This window comes from Oncorhynchus mykiss, chromosome 2 (assembly GCF_057628025.1).
Source record: "Oncorhynchus mykiss isolate SJ-2025 chromosome 2, ASM5762802v1, whole genome shotgun sequence".
Taxonomy (NCBI): domain Eukaryota; kingdom Metazoa; phylum Chordata; class Actinopteri; order Salmoniformes; family Salmonidae; genus Oncorhynchus; species Oncorhynchus mykiss.
This window is the reverse complement of record NC_143023.1, coordinates 30,160,439-30,183,863: the sequence shown is the minus strand read 5'-3', so window position 1 is coordinate 30,183,863 and position 23,425 is coordinate 30,160,439. Positions and strand designations below refer to the sequence as shown.

The following is a 23,425-nucleotide window of genomic DNA, read 5'->3' as shown; positions in this document are numbered from 1 at the left end:
ACATCACGGACAAACTGAAATGGTCCACCCACACAGACACACAGCGTGGTGAAGAAGGCGCAGCAGCGCCTTTTCAACCTCAGGAGGCTGAAGAAATTTGGCTTGTCACCAAAAACACTCACAAACTTTTACAACTGCACAATCGAGAGCATCCTGTCGGATAGTACAGATATTTCTGTACTAACAGTTTTCACCAATGTTCTCTTTATAATACTATGATAATGTTATATCAGTGGAGGCTGCTGAGGGGAGGACGGCTCATAATAATGTCTGGAATGGAATCAAACTATGTGTTTGATGCATTTGATACCATTCCACTGATTCCGCTTCCAGCCATTACCACGAGCTCCTCCTCCCAAATGTATTTTACCTTTATTTAACTACGCAAGTCAGTTAAGAACAAATTCTTATTTTCAGTGACGGCCTAGGAACAGTGGGTTAACTGTCAGTTCAGGGGCAGAACGAAAGATTTGTACCTTGTCAGTTCGGGGATTTGAACTTGCAACCTTCCGGTTACTAGTCCAACGCTTTAACCACTAGGAGGTGCCACCAATCTCCTGTGTTTTCTGTTTAAACAATAAGTAAGGGTTGAGCCTTGGGGTACTCCCTTGGTGACAGGCAGTGGCTGAGACAAAAAACAAACAGATTGCATACCAGAGAGAATACTATAGACATCAAGAAAGCCAGTCAATTGATTATTGACAAGTTTTCCAACACTTTTGATAAACGGGGAAAAATAGAAATAGGCCTATAACAGTTAGGATCAGCTTGATCTCCCCCTTTGGCGATATACCACAATCCCCCGAGGTGCCTTATTGCTATTTTTATTTATTTATTATTTAACTAGGCAAATCAGTTAAGAACAAATTCGTATTTTCAATGAAGGCCTACACCTGCCAAACACGGATGACGCAGGGCCAATTGTGCGCTGCCCTCTGGGCCTATCAATCACTGCCGGTTGTGATGATACAGCCTGGAAAAAATGGTTACCAACGTAATTTGAGTTTTGCTAAAACATAATATCAGTCAGTGTCTGATATATTTGTAATTTTATGTTGGCTATTACCGGTTTCTGTCTTCAATAGCATCAGCAGTTGTCGTGGCCGAGTGGTTAAGGCGATGGACTAGAAATCCATTGGGATCTTCCCGCGCAGGTTCGAATCCTGCCGACAACGTGATATTTTTCTCCTGTGATTGGTAATGCCCAGGCGTTTACATTGTATCAGCCTTCCTAAAATGCATTGTTATTTCATCAAGCATGTTAGCTAAATCACGTAGTTAGCTATGTAACGTTAGCTTGCTAAAACTGTTCCTCGCTTCACACCGTCAGCACCACTGACGATACACCCAGAAAAACGGACAGCGAAGATATAGATAGATGCCCTTCTTGAGGACATACTTGACGATGATTTCGATTCCCTTGCGCTAAAACGTGAGTAAATAACCTTAGCTACATCGCCTTGCAATGTTGAATGCAGTTTTTTGTTGTTGTTGCTAACAGCATCTACTGTCCAGTAGTAGTAGCTAGCTAAAGTTAGCTGTTTGGATATCACACGGATGTATTAGCTAGCTATAATGAGATAAATATGAGGCTATGTTTGATTGTTTTTAGCCTGTTTCCAATGGAAAGGTTGCTTTCATTTTTGTCCTTCTGACTCCAATGCATTAGCTAACGTTACATTGCAAAAGGGCCGGCCCGTAGGTGGTGAATGTAGGAAACAACATCTCCACCCCGCTGATCCTCAACACTGGGGCCCCACAAGGGTGCGTTCTCAGCCCTCTCCTGTACTCCCTGTTCACCCATGACTGCGTGGCCATGCACGCCTCCAACTCAATCATCAAGTTTGCAGACGACACTACAGTGGTAGGCTTGATTACCAACAGCGACGAGACGGCCTACAGGGAGGAGGTGAGGGCCCTCGGAGTGTGGTGTCAGGAAAATAACCTCACACTCAATGTCAACAAAACAAAGGAGATGATCGTGGACTTCAGGAAACAGCAGAGGGAGAAGCCCCCTATCCATATCGACGGGACAGTAGTGGAGAAGATGGAAAGTTCCTCGGCGTACACATCACGGACAAACTGAAATGGTCCACCCACACAGACACACAGCGTGGTGAAGAAGGCGCAGCAGCGCCTTTTCAACCTCAGGAGGCTGAAGAAATTTGGCTTGTCACCAAAAACACTCACAAACTTTTACAACTGCACAATCGAGAGCATCCTGTCGGATAGTACAGATATTTCTGTACTAACAGTTTTCACCAATGTTCTCTTTATAATACTATGATAATGTTATATCAGTGGAGGCTGCTGAGGGGAGGACGGCTCATAATAATGTCTGGAATGGAATCAAACTATGTGTTTGATACATTTGATACCATTCCACTGATTCCGCTTCCAGCCATTACCACGAGCTCCTCCTCCCAAATGTATTTTACCTTTATTTAACTACGCAAGTCAGTTAAGAACAAATTCTTATTTTCAGTGACGGCCTAGGAACAGTGGGTTAACTGTCAGTTCAGGGGCAGAACGAAAGATTTGTACCTTGTCAGTTCGGGGATTTGAACTTGCAACCTTCCGGTTACTAGTCCAACGCTTTAACCACTAGGAGGTGCCACCAATCTCCTGTGTTTTCTGTTTAAACAATAAGTAAGGGTTGAGCCTTGGGGTACTCCCTTGGTGACAGGCAGTGGCTGAGACAAAAAACAAACAGATTGCATACCAGAGAGAATACTATAGACATCAAGAAAGCCAGTCAATTGATTATTGACAAGTTTTCCAACACTTTTGATAAACGGGGAAAAATAGAAATAGGCCTATAACAGTTAGGATCAGCTTGATCTCCCCCTTTGGCGATATACCACAATCCCCCGAGGTGCCTTATTGCTATTTTTATTTATTTATTATTTAACTAGGCAAATCAGTTAAGAACAAATTCGTATTTTCAATGAAGGCCTACACCTGCCAAACACGGATGACGCAGGGCCAATTGTGCGCTGCCCTCTGGGCCTATCAATCACTGCCGGTTGTGATGATACAGCCTGGAAAAAATGGTTACCAACGTAATTTGAGTTTTGCTAAAACATAATATCAGTCAGTGTCTGATATATTTGTAATTTTATGTTGGCTATTACCGGTTTCTGTCTTCAATAGCATCAGCAGTTGTCGTGGCCGAGTGGTTAAGGCGATGGACTAGAAATCCATTGGGATCTTCCCGCGCAGGTTCGAATCCTGCCGACAACGTGATATTTTTCTCCTGTGATTGGTAATGCCCAGGCGTTTACATTGTATCAGCCTTCCTAAAATGCATTGTTATTTCATCAAGCATGTTAGCTAAATCACGTAGTTAGCTATGTAACGTTAGCTTGCTAAAACTGTTCCTCGCTTCACACCGTCAGCACCACTGACGATACACCCAGAAAAACGGACAGCGAAGATATAGATAGATGCCCTTCTTGAGGACATACTTGACGATGATTTCGATTCCCTTGCGCTAAACGTGAGTAAATAACCTTAGCTACATCGCCTTGCAATGTTGAATGCAGTTTTTTGTTGTTGTTGCTAACAGCATCTACTGTCCAGTAGTAGTAGCTAGCTAAAGTTAGCTGTTTGGATATCACACGGATGTATTAGCTAGCTATAATGAGATAAATATGAGGCTATGTTTGATTGTTTTTAGCCTGTTTCCAATGGAAAGGTTGCTTTCATTTTTGTCCTTCTGACTCCAATGCATTAGCTAACGTTACATTGCAAAAGGGCCGGCCCGTAGGTGGTGAATGTAGGAAACAACATCTCCACCCCGCTGATCCTCAACACTGGGGCCCCACAAGGGTGCGTTCTCAGCCCTCTCCTGTACTCCCTGTTCACCCATGACTGCGTGGCCATGCACGCCTCCAACTCAATCATCAAGTTTGCAGACGACACTACAGTGGTAGGCTTGATTACCAACAGCGACGAGACGGCCTACAGGGAGGAGGTGAGGGCCCTCGGAGTGTGGTGTCAGGAAAATAACCTCACACTCAATGTCAACAAAACAAAGGAGATGATCGTGGACTTCAGGAAACAGCAGAGGGAGAAGCCCCCTATCCATATCGACGGGACAGTAGTGGAGAAGGTGGAAAGTTCCTCGGCGTACACATCACGGACAAACTGAAATGGTCCACCCACACAGACACACAGCGTGGTGAAGAAGGCGCAGCAGCGCCTTTTCAACCTCAGGAGGCTGAAGAAATTTGGCTTGTCACCAAAAACACTCACAAACTTTTACAACTGCACAATCGAGAGCATCCTGTCGGATAGTACAGATATTTCTGTACTAACAGTTTTCACCAATGTTCTCTTTATAATACTATGATAATGTTATATCAGTGGAGGCTGCTGAGGGGAGGACGGCTCATAATAATGTCTGGAATGGAATCAAACTATGTGTTTGATGCATTTGATACCATTCCACTGATTCCGCTTCCAGCCATTACCACGAGCTCCTCCTCCCAAATGTATTTTACCTTTATTTAACTACGCAAGTCAGTTAAGAACAAATTCTTATTTTCAGTGACGGCCTAGGAACAGTGGGTTAACTGTCAGTTCAGGGGCAGAACGAAAGATTTGTACCTTGTCAGTTCGGGGATTTGAACTTGCAACCTTCCGGTTACTAGTCCAACGCTTTAACCACTAGGAGGTGCCACCAATCTCCTGTGTTTTCTGTTTAAACAATAAGTAAGGGTTGAGCCTTGGGGTACTCCCTTGGTGACAGGCAGTGGCTGAGACAAAAAACAAACAGATTGCATACCAGAGAGAATACTATAGACATCAAGAAAGCCAGTCAATTGATTATTGACAAGTTTTCCAACACTTTTGATAAACGGGGAAAAATAGAAATAGGCCTATAACAGTTAGGATCAGCTTGATCTCCCCCTTTGGCGATATACCACAATCCCCCGAGGTGCCTTATTGCTATTTTTATTTATTTATTATTTAACTAGGCAAATCAGTTAAGAACAAATTCGTATTTTCAATGAAGGCCTACACCTGCCAAACACGGATGACGCAGGGCCAATTGTGCGCTGCCCTCTGGGCCTATCAATCACTGCCGGTTGTGATGATACAGCCTGGAAAAAATGGTTACCAACGTAATTTGAGTTTTGCTAAAACATAATATCAGTCAGTGTCTGATATATTTGTAATTTTATGTTGGCTATTACCGGTTTCTGTCTTCAATAGCATCAGCAGTTGTCGTGGCCGAGTGGTTAAGGCGATGGACTAGAAATCCATTGGGATCTTCCCGCGCAGGTTCGAATCCTGCCGACAACGTGATATTTTTCTCCTGTGATTGGTAATGCCCAGGCGTTTACATTGTATCAGCCTTCCTAAAATGCATTGTTATTTCATCAAGCATGTTAGCTAAATCACGTAGTTAGCTATGTAACGTTAGCTTGCTAAAACTGTTCCTCGCTTCACACCGTCAGCACCACTGACGATACACCCAGAAAAACGGACAGCGAAGATATAGATAGATGCCCTTCTTGAGGACATACTTGACGATGATTTCGATTCCCTTGCGCTAAACGTGAGTAAATAACCTTAGCTACATCGCCTTGCAATGTTGAATGCAGTTTTTTGTTGTTGTTGCTAACAGCATCTACTGTCCAGTAGTAGTAGCTAGCTAAAGTTAGCTGTTTGGATATCACACGGATGTATTAGCTAGCTATAATGAGATAAATATGAGGCTATGTTTGATTGTTTTTAGCCTGTTTCCAATGGAAAGGTTGCTTTCATTTTTGTCCTTCTGACTCCAATGCATTAGCTAACGTTACATTGCAAAAGGGCCGGCCCGTAGGTGGTGAATGTAGGAAACAACATCTCCACCCCGCTGATCCTCAACACTGGGGCCCCACAAGGGTGCGTTCTCAGCCCTCTCCTGTACTCCCTGTTCACCCATGACTGCGTGGCCATGCACGCCTCCAACTCAATCATCAAGTTTGCAGACGACACTACAGTGGTAGGCTTGATTACCAACAGCGACGAGACGGCCTACAGGGAGGAGGTGAGGGCCCTCGGAGTGTGGTGTCAGGAAAATAACCTCACACTCAATGTCAACAAAACAAAGGAGATGATCGTGGACTTCAGGAAACAGCAGAGGGAGAAGCCCCCTATCCATATCGACGGGACAGTAGTGGAGAAGGTGGAAAGTTCCTCGGCGTACACATCACGGACAAACTGAAATGGTCCACCCACACAGACACACAGCGTGGTGAAGAAGGCGCAGCAGCGCCTTTTCAACCTCAGGAGGCTGAAGAAATTTGGCTTGTCACCAAAAACACTCACAAACTTTTACAACTGCACAATCGAGAGCATCCTGTCGGATAGTACAGATATTTCTGTACTAACAGTTTTCACCAATGTTCTCTTTATAATACTATGATAATGTTATATCAGTGGAGGCTGCTGAGGGGAGGACGGCTCATAATAATGTCTGGAATGGAATCAAACTATGTGTTTGATGCATTTGATACCATTCCACTGATTCCGCTTCCAGCCATTACCACGAGCTCCTCCTCCCAAATGTATTTTACCTTTATTTAACTACGCAAGTCAGTTAAGAACAAATTCTTATTTTCAGTGACGGCCTAGGAACAGTGGGTTAACTGTCAGTTCAGGGGCAGAACGAAAGATTTGTACCTTGTCAGTTCGGGGATTTGAACTTGCAACCTTCCGGTTACTAGTCCAACGCTTTAACCACTAGGAGGTGCCACCAATCTCCTGTGTTTTCTGTTTAAACAATAAGTAAGGGTTGAGCCTTGGGGTACTCCCTTGGTGACAGGCAGTGGCTGAGACAAAAAACAAACAGATTGCATACCAGAGAGAATACTATAGACATCAAGAAAGCCAGTCAATTGATTATTGACAAGTTTTCCAACACTTTTGATAAACGGGGAAAAATAGAAATAGGCCTATAACAGTTAGGATCAGCTTGATCTCCCCCTTTGGCGATATACCACAATCCCCCGAGGTGCCTTATTGCTATTTTTATTTATTTATTATTTAACTAGGCAAATCAGTTAAGAACAAATTCGTATTTTCAATGAAGGCCTACACCTGCCAAACACGGATGACGCAGGGCCAATTGTGCGCTGCCCTCTGGGCCTATCAATCACTGCCGGTTGTGATGATACAGCCTGGAAAAAATGGTTACCAACGTAATTTGAGTTTTGCTAAAACATAATATCAGTCAGTGTCTGATATATTTGTAATTTTATTTTGGCTATTACCGGTTTCTGTCTTCAATAGCATCAGCAGTTGTTGTGGCCGAGTGGTTAAGGCGATGGACTAGAAATCCATTGGGATCTTCCCGCGCAGGTTCGAATCCTGCCGACAACGTGATATTTTTCTCCTGTGATTGGTAATGCCCAGGCGTTTACATTGTATCAGCCTTCCTAAAATGCATTGTTATTTCATCAAGCATGTTAGCTAAATCACGTAGTTAGCTATGTAACGTTAGCTTGCTAAAACTGTTCCTCGCTTCACACCGTCAGCACCACTGACGATACACCCAGAAAAACGGACAGCGAAGATATAGATAGATGCCCTTCTTGAGGACATACTTGACGATGATTTCGATTCCCTTGCGCTAAAACGTGAGTAAATAACCTTAGCTACATCGCCTTGCAATGTTGAATGCAGTTTTTTGTTGTTGTTGCTAACAGCATCTACTGTCCAGTAGTAGTAGCTAGCTAAAGTTAGCTGTTTGGATATCACACGGATGTATTAGCTAGCTATAATGAGATAAATATGAGGCTATGTTTGATTGTTTTTAGCCTGTTTCCAATGGAAAGGTTGCTTTCATTTTTGTCCTTCTGACTCCAATGCATTAGCTAACGTTACATTGCAAAAGGGCCGGCCCGTAGGTGGTGAATGTAGGAAACAACATCTCCACCCCGCTGATCCTCAACACTGGGGCCCCACAAGGGTGCGTTCTCAGCCCTCTCCTGTACTCCCTGTTCACCCATGACTGCGTGGCCATGCACGCCTCCAACTCAATCATCAAGTTTGCAGACGACACTACAGTGGTAGGCTTGATTACCAACAGCGACGAGACGGCCTACAGGGAGGAGGTGAGGGCCCTCGGAGTGTGGTGTCAGGAAAATAACCTCACACTCAATGTCAACAAAACAAAGGAGATGATCGTGGACTTCAGGAAACAGCAGAGGGAGAAGCCCCCTATCCATATCGACGGGACAGTAGTGGAGAAGATGGAAAGTTCCTCGGCGTACACATCACGGACAAACTGAAATGGTCCACCCACACAGACACACAGCGTGGTGAAGAAGGCGCAGCAGCGCCTTTTCAACCTCAGGAGGCTGAAGAAATTTGGCTTGTCACCAAAAACACTCACAAACTTTTACAACTGCACAATCGAGAGCATCCTGTCGGATAGTACAGATATTTCTGTACTAACAGTTTTCACCAATGTTCTCTTTATAATACTATGATAATGTTATATCAGTGGAGGCTGCTGAGGGGAGGACGGCTCATAATAATGTCTGGAATGGAATCAAACTATGTGTTTGATACATTTGATACCATTCCACTGATTCCGCTTCCAGCCATTACCACGAGCTCCTCCTCCCAAATGTATTTTACCTTTATTTAACTACGCAAGTCAGTTAAGAACAAATTCTTATTTTCAGTGACGGCCTAGGAACAGTGGGTTAACTGTCAGTTCAGGGGCAGAACGAAAGATTTGTACCTTGTCAGTTCGGGGATTTGAACTTGCAACCTTCCGGTTACTAGTCCAACGCTTTAACCACTAGGAGGTGCCACCAATCTCCTGTGTTTTCTGTTTAAACAATAAGTAAGGGTTGAGCCTTGGGGTACTCCCTTGGTGACAGGCAGTGGCTGAGACAAAAAACAAACAGATTGCATACCAGAGAGAATACTATAGACATCAAGAAAGCCAGTCAATTGATTATTGACAAGTTTTCCAACACTTTTGATAAACGGGGAAAAATAGAAATAGGCCTATAACAGTTAGGATCAGCTTGATCTCCCCCTTTGGCGATATACCACAATCCCCCGAGGTGCCTTATTGCTATTTTTATTTATTTATTATTTAACTAGGCAAATCAGTTAAGAACAAATTCGTATTTTCAATGAAGGCCTACACCTGCCAAACACGGATGACGCAGGGCCAATTGTGCGCTGCCCTCTGGGCCTATCAATCACTGCCGGTTGTGATGATACAGCCTGGAAAAAATGGTTACCAACGTAATTTGAGTTTTGCTAAAACATAATATCAGTCAGTGTCTGATATATTTGTAATTTTATGTTGGCTATTACCGGTTTCTGTCTTCAATAGCATCAGCAGTTGTCGTGGCCGAGTGGTTAAGGCGATGGACTAGAAATCCATTGGGATCTTCCCGCGCAGGTTCGAATCCTGCCGACAACGTGATATTTTTCTCCTGTGATTGGTAATGCCCAGGCGTTTACATTGTATCAGCCTTCCTAAAATGCATTGTTATTTCATCAAGCATGTTAGCTAAATCACGTAGTTAGCTATGTAACGTTAGCTTGCTAAAACTGTTCCTCGCTTCACACCGTCAGCACCACTGACGATACACCCAGAAAAACGGACAGCGAAGATATAGATAGATGCCCTTCTTGAGGACATACTTGACGATGATTTCGATTCCCTTGCGCTAAACGTGAGTAAATAACCTTAGCTACATCGCCTTGCAATGTTGAATGCAGTTTTTTGTTGTTGTTGCTAACAGCATCTACTGTCCAGTAGTAGTAGCTAGCTAAAGTTAGCTGTTTGGATATCACACGGATGTATTAGCTAGCTATAATGAGATAAATATGAGGCTATGTTTGATTGTTTTTAGCCTGTTTCCAATGGAAAGGTTGCTTTCATTTTTGTCCTTCTGACTCCAATGCATTAGCTAACGTTACATTGCAAAAGGGCCGGCCCGTAGGTGGTGAATGTAGGAAACAACATCTCCACCCCGCTGATCCTCAACACTGGGGCCCCACAAGGGTGCGTTCTCAGCCCTCTCCTGTACTCCCTGTTCACCCATGACTGCGTGGCCATGCACGCCTCCAACTCAATCATCAAGTTTGCAGACGACACTACAGTGGTAGGCTTGATTACCAACAGCGACGAGACGGCCTACAGGGAGGAGGTGAGGGCCCTCGGAGTGTGGTGTCAGGAAAATAACCTCACACTCAATGTCAACAAAACAAAGGAGATGATCGTGGACTTCAGGAAACAGCAGAGGGAGAAGCCCCCTATCCATATCGACGGGACAGTAGTGGAGAAGGTGGAAAGTTCCTCGGCGTACACATCACGGACAAACTGAAATGGTCCACCCACACAGACACACAGCGTGGTGAAGAAGGCGCAGCAGCGCCTTTTCAACCTCAGGAGGCTGAAGAAATTTGGCTTGTCACCAAAAACACTCACAAACTTTTACAACTGCACAATCGAGAGCATCCTGTCGGATAGTACAGATATTTCTGTACTAACAGTTTTCACCAATGTTCTCTTTATAATACTATGATAATGTTATATCAGTGGAGGCTGCTGAGGGGAGGACGGCTCATAATAATGTCTGGAATGGAATCAAACTATGTGTTTGATGCATTTGATACCATTCCACTGATTCCGCTTCCAGCCATTACCACGAGCTCCTCCTCCCAAATGTATTTTACCTTTATTTAACTACGCAAGTCAGTTAAGAACAAATTCTTATTTTCAGTGACGGCCTAGGAACAGTGGGTTAACTGTCAGTTCAGGGGCAGAACGAAAGATTTGTACCTTGTCAGTTCGGGGATTTGAACTTGCAACCTTCCGGTTACTAGTCCAACGCTTTAACCACTAGGAGGTGCCACCAATCTCCTGTGTTTTCTGTTTAAACAATAAGTAAGGGTTGAGCCTTGGGGTACTCCCTTGGTGACAGGCAGTGGCTGAGACAAAAAACAAACAGATTGCATACCAGAGAGAATACTATAGACATCAAGAAAGCCAGTCAATTGATTATTGACAAGTTTTCCAACACTTTTGATAAACGGGGAAAAATAGAAATAGGCCTATAACAGTTAGGATCAGCTTGATCTCCCCCTTTGGCGATATACCACAATCCCCCGAGGTGCCTTATTGCTATTTTTATTTATTTATTATTTAACTAGGCAAATCAGTTAAGAACAAATTCGTATTTTCAATGAAGGCCTACACCTGCCAAACACGGATGACGCAGGGCCAATTGTGCGCTGCCCTCTGGGCCTATCAATCACTGCCGGTTGTGATGATACAGCCTGGAAAAAATGGTTACCAACGTAATTTGAGTTTTGCTAAAACATAATATCAGTCAGTGTCTGATATATTTGTAATTTTATGTTGGCTATTACCGGTTTCTGTCTTCAATAGCATCAGCAGTTGTCGTGGCCGAGTGGTTAAGGCGATGGACTAGAAATCCATTGGGATCTTCCCGCGCAGGTTCGAATCCTGCCGACAACGTGATATTTTTCTCCTGTGATTGGTAATGCCCAGGCGTTTACATTGTATCAGCCTTCCTAAAATGCATTGTTATTTCATCAAGCATGTTAGCTAAATCACGTAGTTAGCTATGTAACGTTAGCTTGCTAAAACTGTTCCTCGCTTCACACCGTCAGCACCACTGACGATACACCCAGAAAAACGGACAGCGAAGATATAGATAGATGCCCTTCTTGAGGACATACTTGACGATGATTTCGATTCCCTTGCGCTAAACGTGAGTAAATAACCTTAGCTACATCGCCTTGCAATGTTGAATGCAGTTTTTTGTTGTTGTTGCTAACAGCATCTACTGTCCAGTAGTAGTAGCTAGCTAAAGTTAGCTGTTTGGATATCACACGGATGTATTAGCTAGCTATAATGAGATAAATATGAGGCTATGTTTGATTGTTTTTAGCCTGTTTCCAATGGAAAGGTTGCTTTCATTTTTGTCCTTCTGACTCCAATGCATTAGCTAACGTTACATTGCAAAAGGGCCGGCCCGTAGGTGGTGAATGTAGGAAACAACATCTCCACCCCGCTGATCCTCAACACTGGGGCCCCACAAGGGTGCGTTCTCAGCCCTCTCCTGTACTCCCTGTTCACCCATGACTGCGTGGCCATGCACGCCTCCAACTCAATCATCAAGTTTGCAGACGACACTACAGTGGTAGGCTTGATTACCAACAGCGACGAGACGGCCTACAGGGAGGAGGTGAGGGCCCTCGGAGTGTGGTGTCAGGAAAATAACCTCACACTCAATGTCAACAAAACAAAGGAGATGATCGTGGACTTCAGGAAACAGCAGAGGGAGAAGCCCCCTATCCATATCGACGGGACAGTAGTGGAGAAGGTGGAAAGTTCCTCGGCGTACACATCACGGACAAACTGAAATGGTCCACCCACACAGACACACAGCGTGGTGAAGAAGGCGCAGCAGCGCCTTTTCAACCTCAGGAGGCTGAAGAAATTTGGCTTGTCACCAAAAACACTCACAAACTTTTACAACTGCACAATCGAGAGCATCCTGTCGGATAGTACAGATATTTCTGTACTAACAGTTTTCACCAATGTTCTCTTTATAATACTATGATAATGTTATATCAGTGGAGGCTGCTGAGGGGAGGACGGCTCATAATAATGTCTGGAATGGAATCAAACTATGTGTTTGATGCATTTGATACCATTCCACTGATTCCGCTTCCAGCCATTACCACGAGCTCCTCCTCCCAAATGTATTTTACCTTTATTTAACTACGCAAGTCAGTTAAGAACAAATTCTTATTTTCAGTGACGGCCTAGGAACAGTGGGTTAACTGTCAGTTCAGGGGCAGAACGAAAGATTTGTACCTTGTCAGTTCGGGGATTTGAACTTGCAACCTTCCGGTTACTAGTCCAACGCTTTAACCACTAGGAGGTGCCACCAATCTCCTGTGTTTTCTGTTTAAACAATAAGTAAGGGTTGAGCCTTGGGGTACTCCCTTGGTGACAGGCAGTGGCTGAGACAAAAAACAAACAGATTGCATACCAGAGAGAATACTATAGACATCAAGAAAGCCAGTCAATTGATTATTGACAAGTTTTCCAACACTTTTGATAAACGGGGAAAAATAGAAATAGGCCTATAACAGTTAGGATCAGCTTGATCTCCCCCTTTGGCGATATACCACAATCCCCCGAGGTGCCTTATTGCTATTTTTATTTATTTATTATTTAACTAGGCAAATCAGTTAAGAACAAATTCGTATTTTCAATGAAGGCCTACACCTGCCAAACACGGATGACGCAGGGCCAATTGTGCGCTGCCCTCTGGGCCTATCAATCACTGCCGGTTGTGATGATACAGCCTGGAAAAAATGGTTACCAACGTAATTTGAGTTTTGCTAAAACATAATATCAGTCAGTGTCTGATATATTTGTAATTTTATTTTGGCTATTACCGGTTTCTGTCTTCAATAGCATCAGCAGTTGTTGTGGCCGAGTGGTTAAGGCGATGGACTAGAAATCCATTGGGATCTTCCCGCGCAGGTTCGAATCCTGCCGACAACGTGATATTTTTCTCCTGTGATTGGTAATGCCCAGGCGTTTACATTGTATCAGCCTTCCTAAAATGCATTGTTATTTCATCAAGCATGTTAGCTAAATCACGTAGTTAGCTATGTAACGTTAGCTTGCTAAAACTGTTCCTCGCTTCACACCGTCAGCACCACTGACGATACACCCAGAAAAACGGACAGCGAAGATATAGATAGATGCCCTTCTTGAGGACATACTTGACGATGATTTCGATTCCCTTGCGCTAAAACGTGAGTAAATAACCTTAGCTACATCGCCTTGCAATGTTGAATGCAGTTTTTTGTTGTTGTTGCTAACAGCATCTACTGTCCAGTAGTAGTAGCTAGCTAAAGTTAGCTGTTTGGATATCACACGGATGTATTAGCTAGCTATAATGAGATAAATATGAGGCTATGTTTGATTGTTTTTAGCCTGTTTCCAATGGAAAGGTTGCTTTCATTTTTGTCCTTCTGACTCCAATGCATTAGCTAACGTTACATTGCAAAAGGGCCGGCCCGTAGGTGGTGAATGTAGGAAACAACATCTCCACCCCGCTGATCCTCAACACTGGGGCCCCACAAGGGTGCGTTCTCAGCCCTCTCCTGTACTCCCTGTTCACCCATGACTGCGTGGCCATGCACGCCTCCAACTCAATCATCAAGTTTGCAGACGACACTACAGTGGTAGGCTTGATTACCAACAGCGACGAGACGGCCTACAGGGAGGAGGTGAGGGCCCTCGGAGTGTGGTGTCAGGAAAATAACCTCACACTCAATGTCAACAAAACAAAGGAGATGATCGTGGACTTCAGGAAACAGCAGAGGGAGAAGCCCCCTATCCATATCGACGGGACAGTAGTGGAGAAGATGGAAAGTTCCTCGGCGTACACATCACGGACAAACTGAAATGGTCCACCCACACAGACACACAGCGTGGTGAAGAAGGCGCAGCAGCGCCTTTTCAACCTCAGGAGGCTGAAGAAATTTGGCTTGTCACCAAAAACACTCACAAACTTTTACAACTGCACAATCGAGAGCATCCTGTCGGATAGTACAGATATTTCTGTACTAACAGTTTTCACCAATGTTCTCTTTATAATACTATGATAATGTTATATCAGTGGAGGCTGCTGAGGGGAGGACGGCTCATAATAATGTCTGGAATGGAATCAAACTATGTGTTTGATACATTTGATACCATTCCACTGATTCCGCTTCCAGCCATTACCACGAGCTCCTCCTCCCAAATGTATTTTACCTTTATTTAACTACGCAAGTCAGTTAAGAACAAATTCTTATTTTCAGTGACGGCCTAGGAACAGTGGGTTAACTGTCAGTTCAGGGGCAGAACGAAAGATTTGTACCTTGTCAGTTCGGGGATTTGAACTTGCAACCTTCCGGTTACTAGTCCAACGCTTTAACCACTAGGAGGTGCCACCAATCTCCTGTGTTTTCTGTTTAAACAATAAGTAAGGGTTGAGCCTTGGGGTACTCCCTTGGTGACAGGCAGTGGCTGAGACAAAAAACAAACAGATTGCATACCAGAGAGAATACTATAGACATCAAGAAAGCCAGTCAATTGATTATTGACAAGTTTTCCAACACTTTTGATAAACGGGGAAAAATAGAAATAGGCCTATAACAGTTAGGATCAGCTTGATCTCCCCCTTTGGCGATATACCACAATCCCCCGAGGTGCCTTATTGCTATTTTTATTTATTTATTATTTAACTAGGCAAATCAGTTAAGAACAAATTCGTATTTTCAATGAAGGCCTACACCTGCCAAACACGGATGACGCAGGGCCAATTGTGCGCTGCCCTCTGGGCCTATCAATCACTGCCGGTTGTGATGATACAGCCTGGAAAAAATGGTTACCAACGTAATTTGAGTTTTGCTAAAACATAATATCAGTCAGTGTCTGATATATTTGTAATTTTATGTTGGCTATTACCGGTTTCTGTCTTCAATAGCATCAGCAGTTGTCGTGGCCGAGTGGTTAAGGCGATGGACTAGAAATCCATTGGGATCTTCCCGCGCAGGTTCGAATCCTGCCGACAACGTGATATTTTTCTCCTGTGATTGGTAATGCCCAGGCGTTTACATTGTATCAGCCTTCCTAAAATGCATTGTTATTTCATCAAGCATGTTAGCTAAATCACGTAGTTAGCTATGTAACGTTAGCTTGCTAAAACTGTTCCTCGCTTCACACCGTCAGCACCACTGACGATACACCCAGAAAAACGGACAGCGAAGATATAGATAGATGCCCTTCTTGAGGACATACTTGACGATGATTTCGATTCCCTTGCGCTAAACGTGAGTAAATAACCTTAGCTACATCGCCTTGCAATGTTGAATGCAGTTTTTTGTTGTTGTTGCTAACAGCATCTACTGTCCAGTAGTAGTAGCTAGCTAAAGTTAGCTGTTTGGATATCACACGGATGTATTAGCTAGCTATAATGAGATAAATATGAGGCTATGTTTGATTGTTTTTAGCCTGTTTCCAATGGAAAGGTTGCTTTCATTTTTGTCCTTCTGACTCCAATGCATTAGCTAACGTTACATTGCAAAAGGGCCGGCCCGTAGGTGGTGAATGTAGGAAACAACATCTCCACCCCGCTGATCCTCAACACTGGGGCCCCACAAGGGTGCGTTCTCAGCCCTCTCCTGTACTCCCTGTTCACCCATGACTGCGTGGCCATGCACGCCTCCAACTCAATCATCAAGTTTGCAGACGACACTACAGTGGTAGGCTTGATTACCAACAGCGACGAGACGGCCTACAGGGAGGAGGTGAGGGCCCTCGGAGTGTGGTGTCAGGAAAATAACCTCACACTCAATGTCAACAAAACAAAGGAGATGATCGTGGACTTCAGGAAACAGCAGAGGGAGAAGCCCCCTATCCATATCGACGGGACAGTAGTGGAGAAGGTGGAAAGTTCCTCGGCGTACACATCACGGACAAACTGAAATGGTCCACCCACACAGACACACAGCATGGTGAAGAAGGCGCAGCAGCGCCTTTTCAACCTCAGGAGGCTGAAGAAATTTGGCTTGTCACCAAAAACACTCACAAACTTTTACAACTGCACAATCGAGAGCATCCTGTCGGATAGTACAGATATTTCTGTACTAACAGTTTTCACCAATGTTCTCTTTATAATACTATGATAATGTTATATCAGTGGAGGCTGCTGAGGGGAGGACGGCTCATAATAATGTCTGGAATGGAATCAAACTATGTGTTTGATGCATTTGATACCATTCCACTGATTCCGCTTCCAGCCATTACCACGAGCTCCTCCTCCCAAATGTATTTTACCTTTATTTAACTACGCAAGTCAGTTAAGAACAAATTCTTATTTTCAGTGACGGCCTAGGAACAGTGGGTTAACTGTCAGTTCAGGGGCAGAACGAAAGATTTGTACCTTGTCAGTTCGGGGATTTGAACTTGCAACCTTCCGGTTACTAGTCCAACGCTTTAACCACTAGGAGGTGCCACCAATCTCCTGTGTTTTCTGTTTAAACAATAAGTAAGGGTTGAGCCTTGGGGTACTCCCTTGGTGACAGGCAGTGGCTGAGACAAAAAACAAACAGATTGCATACCAGAGAGAATACTATAGACATCAAGAAAGCCAGTCAATTGATTATTGACAAGTTTTCCAACACTTTTGATAAACGGGGAAAAATAGAAATAGGCCTATAACAGTTAGGATCAGCTTGATCTCCCCCTTTGGCGATATACCACAATCCCCCGAGGTGCCTTATTGCTATTTTTATTTATTTATTATTTAACTAGGCAAATCAGTTAAGAACAAATTCGTATTTTCAATGAAGGCCTACACCTGCCAAACACGGATGACGCAGGGCCAATTGTGCGCTGCCCTCTGGGCCTATCAATCACTGCCGGTTGTGATGATACAGCCTGGAAAAAATGGTTACCAACGTAATTTGAGTTTTGCTAAAACATAATATCAGTCAGTGTCTGATATATTTGTAATTTTATGTTGGCTATTACCGGTTTCTGTCTTCAATAGCATCAGCAGTTGTCGTGGCCGAGTGGTTAAGGCGATGGACTAGAAATCCATTGGGATCTTCCCGCGCAGGTTCGACTCCTGCCGACAACGTGATATTTTTCTCCTGTGATTGGTAATGCCCAGGCGTTTACATTGTATCAGCCTTCCTAAAATGCATTGTTATTTCATCAAGCATGTTAGCTAAATCACGTCGTTAGTTATGTAACGTTAGCTTGCTAAAACTGTTCCTCGCTTCACACCGTCAGCACCACTGACGATACACCCAGAAAAACGGACAGCGAAGATATAGATAGATGCCCTTCTTGAGGACATACTTGACGATGATTTCGATTCCCTTGCGCTAAACGTGAGTAAATAACCTTAGCTACATCGCCTTGCAATGTTGAATGCAGTTTTTTGTTGTTGTTGCTAACAGCATCTACTGTCCAGTAGTAGTAGCTAGCTAAAGTTAGCTGTTTGGATATCACACGGATGTATTAGCTAGCTATAATGAGATAAATATGAGGCTATGTTTGATTGTTTTTAGCCTGTTTCCAATGGAAAGGTTGCTTTCATTTTTGTCCTTCTGACTCCAATGCATTAGCTAACGTTACATTGCAAAAGGGCCGGCCCGTAGGTGGTGAATGTAGGAAACAACATCTCCACCCCGCTGATCCTCAACACTGGGGCCCCACAAGGGTGCGTTCTCAGCCCTCTCCTGTACTCCCTGTTCACCCATGACTGCGTGGCCATGCACGCCTCCAACTCAATCATCAAGTTTGCAGACGACACTACAGTGGTAGGCTTGATTACCAACAGCGACGAGACGGCCTACAGGGAGGAGGTGAGGGCCCTCGGAGTGTGGTGTCAGGAAAATAACCTCACACTCAATGTCAACAAAACAAAGGAGATGATCGTGGACTTCAGGAAACAGCAGAGGGAGAAGCCCCCTATCCATATCGACGGGACAGTAGTGGAGAAGATGGAAAGTTCCTCGGCGTACACATCACGGACAAACTGAAATGGTCCACCCACACAGACACACAGCGTGGTGAAGAAGGCGCAGCAGCGCCTTTTCAACCTCAGGAGGCTGAAGAAATTTGGCTTGTCACCAAAAACACTCACAAACTTTTACAACTGCACAATCGAGAGCATCCTGTCGGATAGTACAGATATTTCTGTACTAACAGTTTTCACCAATGTTCTCTTTATAATACTATGATAATGTTATATCAGTGGAGGCTGCTGAGGGGAGGACGGCTCATAATAATGTCTGGAATGGAATCAAACTATGTGTTTGATACATTTGATACCATTCCACTGATTCCGCTTCCAGCCATTACCACGAGCTCCTCCTCCCAAATGTATTTTACCTTTATTTAACTACGCAAGTCAGTTAAGAACAAATTCTTATTTTCAGTGACGGCCTAGGAACAGTGGGTTAACTGTCAGTTCAGGGGCAGAACGAAAGATTTGTACCTTGTCAGTTCGGGGATTTGAACTTGCAACCTTCCGGTTACTAGTCCAACGCTTTAACCACTAGGAGGTGCCACCAATCTCCTGTGTTTTCTGTTTAAACAATAAGTAAGGGTTGAGCCTTGGGGTACTCCCTTGGTGACAGGCAGTGGCTGAGACAAAAAACAAACAGATTGCATACCAGAGAGAATACTATAGACATCAAGAAAGCCAGTCAATTGATTATTGACAAGTTTTCCAACACTTTTGATAAACGGGGAAAAATAGAAATAGGCCTATAACAGTTAGGATCAGCTTGATCTCCCCCTTTGGCGATATACCACAATCCCCCGAGGTGCCTTATTGCTATTTTTATTTATTTATTATTTAACTAGGCAAATCAGTTAAGAACAAATTCGTATTTTCAATGAAGGCCTACACCTGCCAAACACGGATGACGCAGGGCCAATTGTGCGCTGCCCTCTGGGCCTATCAATCACTGCCGGTTGTGATGATACAGCCTGGAAAAAATGGTTACCAACGTAATTTGAGTTTTGCTAAAACATAATATCAGTCAGTGTCTGATATATTTGTAATTTTATGTTGGCTATTACCGGTTTCTGTCTTCAATAGCATCAGCAGTTGTCGTGGCCGAGTGGTTAAGGCGATGGACTAGAAATCCATTGGGATCTTCCCGCGCAGGTTCGAATCCTGCCGACAACGTGATATTTTTCTCCTGTGATTGGTAATGCCCAGGCGTTTACATTGTATCAGCCTTCCTAAAATGCATTGTTATTTCATCAAGCATGTTAGCTAAATCACGTAGTTAGCTATGTAACGTTAGCTTGCTAAAACTGTTCCTCGCTTCACACCGTCAGCACCACTGACGATACACCCAGAAAAACGGACAGCGAAGATATAGATAGATGCCCTTCTTGAGGACATACTTGACGATGATTTCGATTCCCTTGCGCTAAACGTGAGTAAATAACCTTAGCTACATCGCCTTGCAATGTTGAATGCAGTTTTTTGTTGTTGTTGCTAACAGCATCTACTGTCCAGTAGTAGTAGCTAGCTAAAGTTAGCTGTTTGGATATCACACGGATGTATTAGCTAGCTATAATGAGATAAATATGAGGCTATGTTTGATTGTTTTTAGCCTGTTTCCAATGGAAAGGTTGCTTTCATTTTTGTCCTTCTGACTCCAATGCATTAGCTAACGTTACATTGCAAAAGGGCCGGCCCGTAGGTGGTGAATGTAGGAAACAACATCTCCACCCCGCTGATCCTCAACACTGGGGCCCCACAAGGGTGCGTTCTCAGCCCTCTCCTGTACTCCCTGTTCACCCATGACTGCGTGGCCATGCACGCCTCCAACTCAATCATCAAGTTTGCAGACGACACTACAGTGGTAGGCTTGATTACCAACAGCGACGAGACGGCCTACAGGGAGGAGGTGAGGGCCCTCGGAGTGTGGTGTCAGGAAAATAACCTCACACTCAATGTCAACAAAACAAAGGAGATGATCGTGGACTTCAGGAAACAGCAGAGGGAGAAGCCCCCTATCCATATCGACGGGACAGTAGTGGAGAAGGTGGAAAGTTCCTCGGCGTACACATCACGGACAAACTGAAATGGTCCACCCACACAGACACACAGCGTGGTGAAGAAGGCGCAGCAGCGCCTTTTCAACCTCAGGAGGCTGAAGAAATTTGGCTTGTCACCAAAAACACTCACAAACTTTTACAACTGCACAATCGAGAGCATCCTGTCGGATAGTACAGATATTTCTGTACTAACAGTTTTCACCAATGTTCTCTTTATAATACTATGATAATGTTATATCAGTGGAGGCTGCTGAGGGGAGGACGGCTCATAATAATGTCTGGAATGGAATCAAACTATGTGTTTGATGCATTTGATACCATTCCACTGATTCCGCTTCCAGCCATTACCACGAGCTCCTCCTCCCAAATGTATTTTACCTTTATTTAACTACGCAAGTCAGTTAAGAACAAATTCTTATTTTCAGTGACGGCCTAGGAACAGTGGGTTAACTGTCAGTTCAGGGGCAGAACGAAAGATTTGTACCTTGTCAGTTCGGGGATTTGAACTTGCAACCTTCCGGTTACTAGTCCAACGCTTTAACCACTAGGAGGTGCCACCAATCTCCTGTGTTTTCTGTTTAAACAATAAGTAAGGGTTGAGCCTTGGGGTACTCCCTTGGTGACAGGCAGTGGCTGAGACAAAAAACAAACAGATTGCATACCAGAGAGAATACTATAGACATCAAGAAAGCCAGTCAATTGATTATTGACAAGTTTTCCAACACTTTTGATAAACGGGGAAAAATAGAAATAGGCCTATAACAGTTAGGATCAGCTTGATCTCCCCCTTTGGCGATATACCACAATCCCCCGAGGTGCCTTATTGCTATTTTTATTTATTTATTATTTAACTAGGCAAATCAGTTAAGAACAAATTCGTATTTTCAATGAAGGCCTACACCTGCCAAACACGGATGACGCAGGGCCAATTGTGCGCTGCCCTCTGGGCCTATCAATCACTGCCGGTTGTGATGATACAGCCTGGAAAAAATGGTTACCAACGTAATTTGAGTTTTGCTAAAACATAATATCAGTCAGTGTCTGATATATTTGTAATTTTATGTTGGCTATTACCGGTTTCTGTCTTCAATAGCATCAGCAGTTGTCGTGGCCGAGTGGTTAAGGCGATGGACTAGAAATCCATTGGGATCTTCCCGCGCAGGTTCGAATCCTGCCGACAACGTGATATTTTTCTCCTGTGATTGGTAATGCCCAGGCGTTTACATTGTATCAGCCTTCCTAAAATGCATTGTTATTTCATCAAGCATGTTAGCTAAATCACGTAGTTAGCTATGTAACGTTAGCTTGCTAAAACTGTTCCTCGCTTCACACCGTCAGCACCACTGACGATACACCCAGAAAAACGGACAGCGAAGATATAGATAGATGCCCTTCTTGAGGACATACTTGACGATGATTTCGATTCCCTTGCGCTAAACGTGAGTAAATAACCTTAGCTACATCGCCTTGCAATGTTGAATGCAGTTTTTTGTTGTTGTTGCTAACAGCATCTACTGTCCAGTAGTAGTAGCTAGCTAAAGTTAGCTGTTTGGATATCACACGGATGTATTAGCTAGCTATAATGAGATAAATATGAGGCTATGTTTGATTGTTTTTAGCCTGTTTCCAATGGAAAGGTTGCTTTCATTTTTGTCCTTCTGACTCCAATGCATTAGCTAACGTTACATTGCAAAAGGGCCGGCCCGTAGGTGGTGAATGTAGGAAACAACATCTCCACCCCGCTGATCCTCAACACTGGGGCCCCACAAGGGTGCGTTCTCAGCCCTCTCCTGTACTCCCTGTTCACCCATGACTGCGTGGCCATGCACGCCTCCAACTCAATCATCAAGTTTGCAGACGACACTACAGTGGTAGGCTTGATTACCAACAGCGACGAGACGGCCTACAGGGAGGAGGTGAGGGCCCTCGGAGTGTGGTGTCAGGAAAATAACCTCACACTCAATGTCAACAAAACAAAGGAGATGATCGTGGACTTCAGGAAACAGCAGAGGGAGAAGCCCCCTATCCATATCGACGGGACAGTAGTGGAGAAGATGGAAAGTTCCTCGGCGTACACATCACGGACAAACTGAAATGGTCCACCCACACAGACACACAGCGTGGTGAAGAAGGCGCAGCAGCGCCTTTTCAACCTCAGGAGGCTGAAGAAATTTGGCTTGTCACCAAAAACACTCACAAACTTTTACAACTGCACAATCGAGAGCATCCTGTCGGATAGTACAGATATTTCTGTACTAACAGTTTTCACCAATGTTCTCTTTATAATACTATGATAATGTTATATCAGTGGAGGCTGCTGAGGGGAGGACGGCTCATAATAATGTCTGGAATGGAATCAAACTATGTGTTTGATACCATTCCACTGATTCCGCTTCCAGCCATTACCACGAGCTCCTCCTCCCAAATGTATTTTACCTTTATTTAACTACGCAAGTCAGTTAAGAACAAATTCTTATTTTCAGTGACGGCCTAGGAACAGTGGGTTAACTGTCAGTTCAGGGGCAGAACGAAAGATTTGTACCTTGTCAGTTCGGGGATTTGAACTTGCAACCTTCCGGTTACTAGTCCAACGCTTTAACCACTAGGAGGTGCCACCAATCTCCTGTGTTTTCTGTTTAAACAATAAGTAAGGGTTGAGCCTTGGGGTACTCCCTTGGTGACAGGCAGTGGCTGAGACAAAAAACAAACAGATTGCATACCAGAGAGAATACTATAGACATCAAGAAAGCCAGTCAATTG

General features: G+C 44.0%; 11 non-coding genes across 11 annotated transcripts; all 11 read left to right on the top strand.

Moving 5' to 3' along the window:
* Positions 1–1,093: 1,093 nt before the first annotated feature.
* On the top strand, positions 1,094–1,175 carry trnas-aga (transfer RNA serine (anticodon AGA)). Its single transcript has one exon. It is a non-coding gene; the product is annotated as a tRNA-Ser (tRNA).
* Positions 1,176–3,161: 1,986 nt separating this feature from the next.
* trnas-aga (transfer RNA serine (anticodon AGA)) lies at positions 3,162–3,243 on the top strand. Its single transcript has one exon. It is a non-coding gene; the product is annotated as a tRNA-Ser (tRNA).
* Positions 3,244–5,228: 1,985 nt separating this feature from the next.
* On the top strand, positions 5,229–5,310 carry trnas-aga (transfer RNA serine (anticodon AGA)). Its single transcript has one exon. It is a non-coding gene; the product is annotated as a tRNA-Ser (tRNA).
* Positions 5,311–7,295: 1,985 nt separating this feature from the next.
* trnas-aga (transfer RNA serine (anticodon AGA)) lies at positions 7,296–7,377 on the top strand. Its single transcript has one exon. It is a non-coding gene; the product is annotated as a tRNA-Ser (tRNA).
* Positions 7,378–9,363: 1,986 nt separating this feature from the next.
* On the top strand, positions 9,364–9,445 carry trnas-aga (transfer RNA serine (anticodon AGA)). Its single transcript has one exon. It is a non-coding gene; the product is annotated as a tRNA-Ser (tRNA).
* A 1,985-nt stretch (positions 9,446–11,430) lies between these two features.
* trnas-aga (transfer RNA serine (anticodon AGA)) lies at positions 11,431–11,512 on the top strand. The gene has a single exon. It is a non-coding gene; the product is annotated as a tRNA-Ser (tRNA).
* Positions 11,513–13,497: 1,985 nt separating this feature from the next.
* Positions 13,498–13,579, top strand: trnas-aga (transfer RNA serine (anticodon AGA)). Its single transcript has one exon. It is a non-coding gene; the product is annotated as a tRNA-Ser (tRNA).
* A 1,986-nt stretch (positions 13,580–15,565) lies between these two features.
* On the top strand, positions 15,566–15,647 carry trnas-aga (transfer RNA serine (anticodon AGA)). Its single transcript has one exon. It is a non-coding gene; the product is annotated as a tRNA-Ser (tRNA).
* Positions 15,648–17,632: 1,985 nt separating this feature from the next.
* trnas-aga (transfer RNA serine (anticodon AGA)) lies at positions 17,633–17,714 on the top strand. Its single transcript has one exon. It is a non-coding gene; the product is annotated as a tRNA-Ser (tRNA).
* A 1,985-nt stretch (positions 17,715–19,699) lies between these two features.
* trnas-aga (transfer RNA serine (anticodon AGA)) lies at positions 19,700–19,781 on the top strand. The gene has a single exon. It is a non-coding gene; the product is annotated as a tRNA-Ser (tRNA).
* Positions 19,782–21,766: 1,985 nt separating this feature from the next.
* On the top strand, positions 21,767–21,848 carry trnas-aga (transfer RNA serine (anticodon AGA)). The gene has a single exon. It is a non-coding gene; the product is annotated as a tRNA-Ser (tRNA).
* Positions 21,849–23,425: the final 1,577 nt, after the last annotated feature.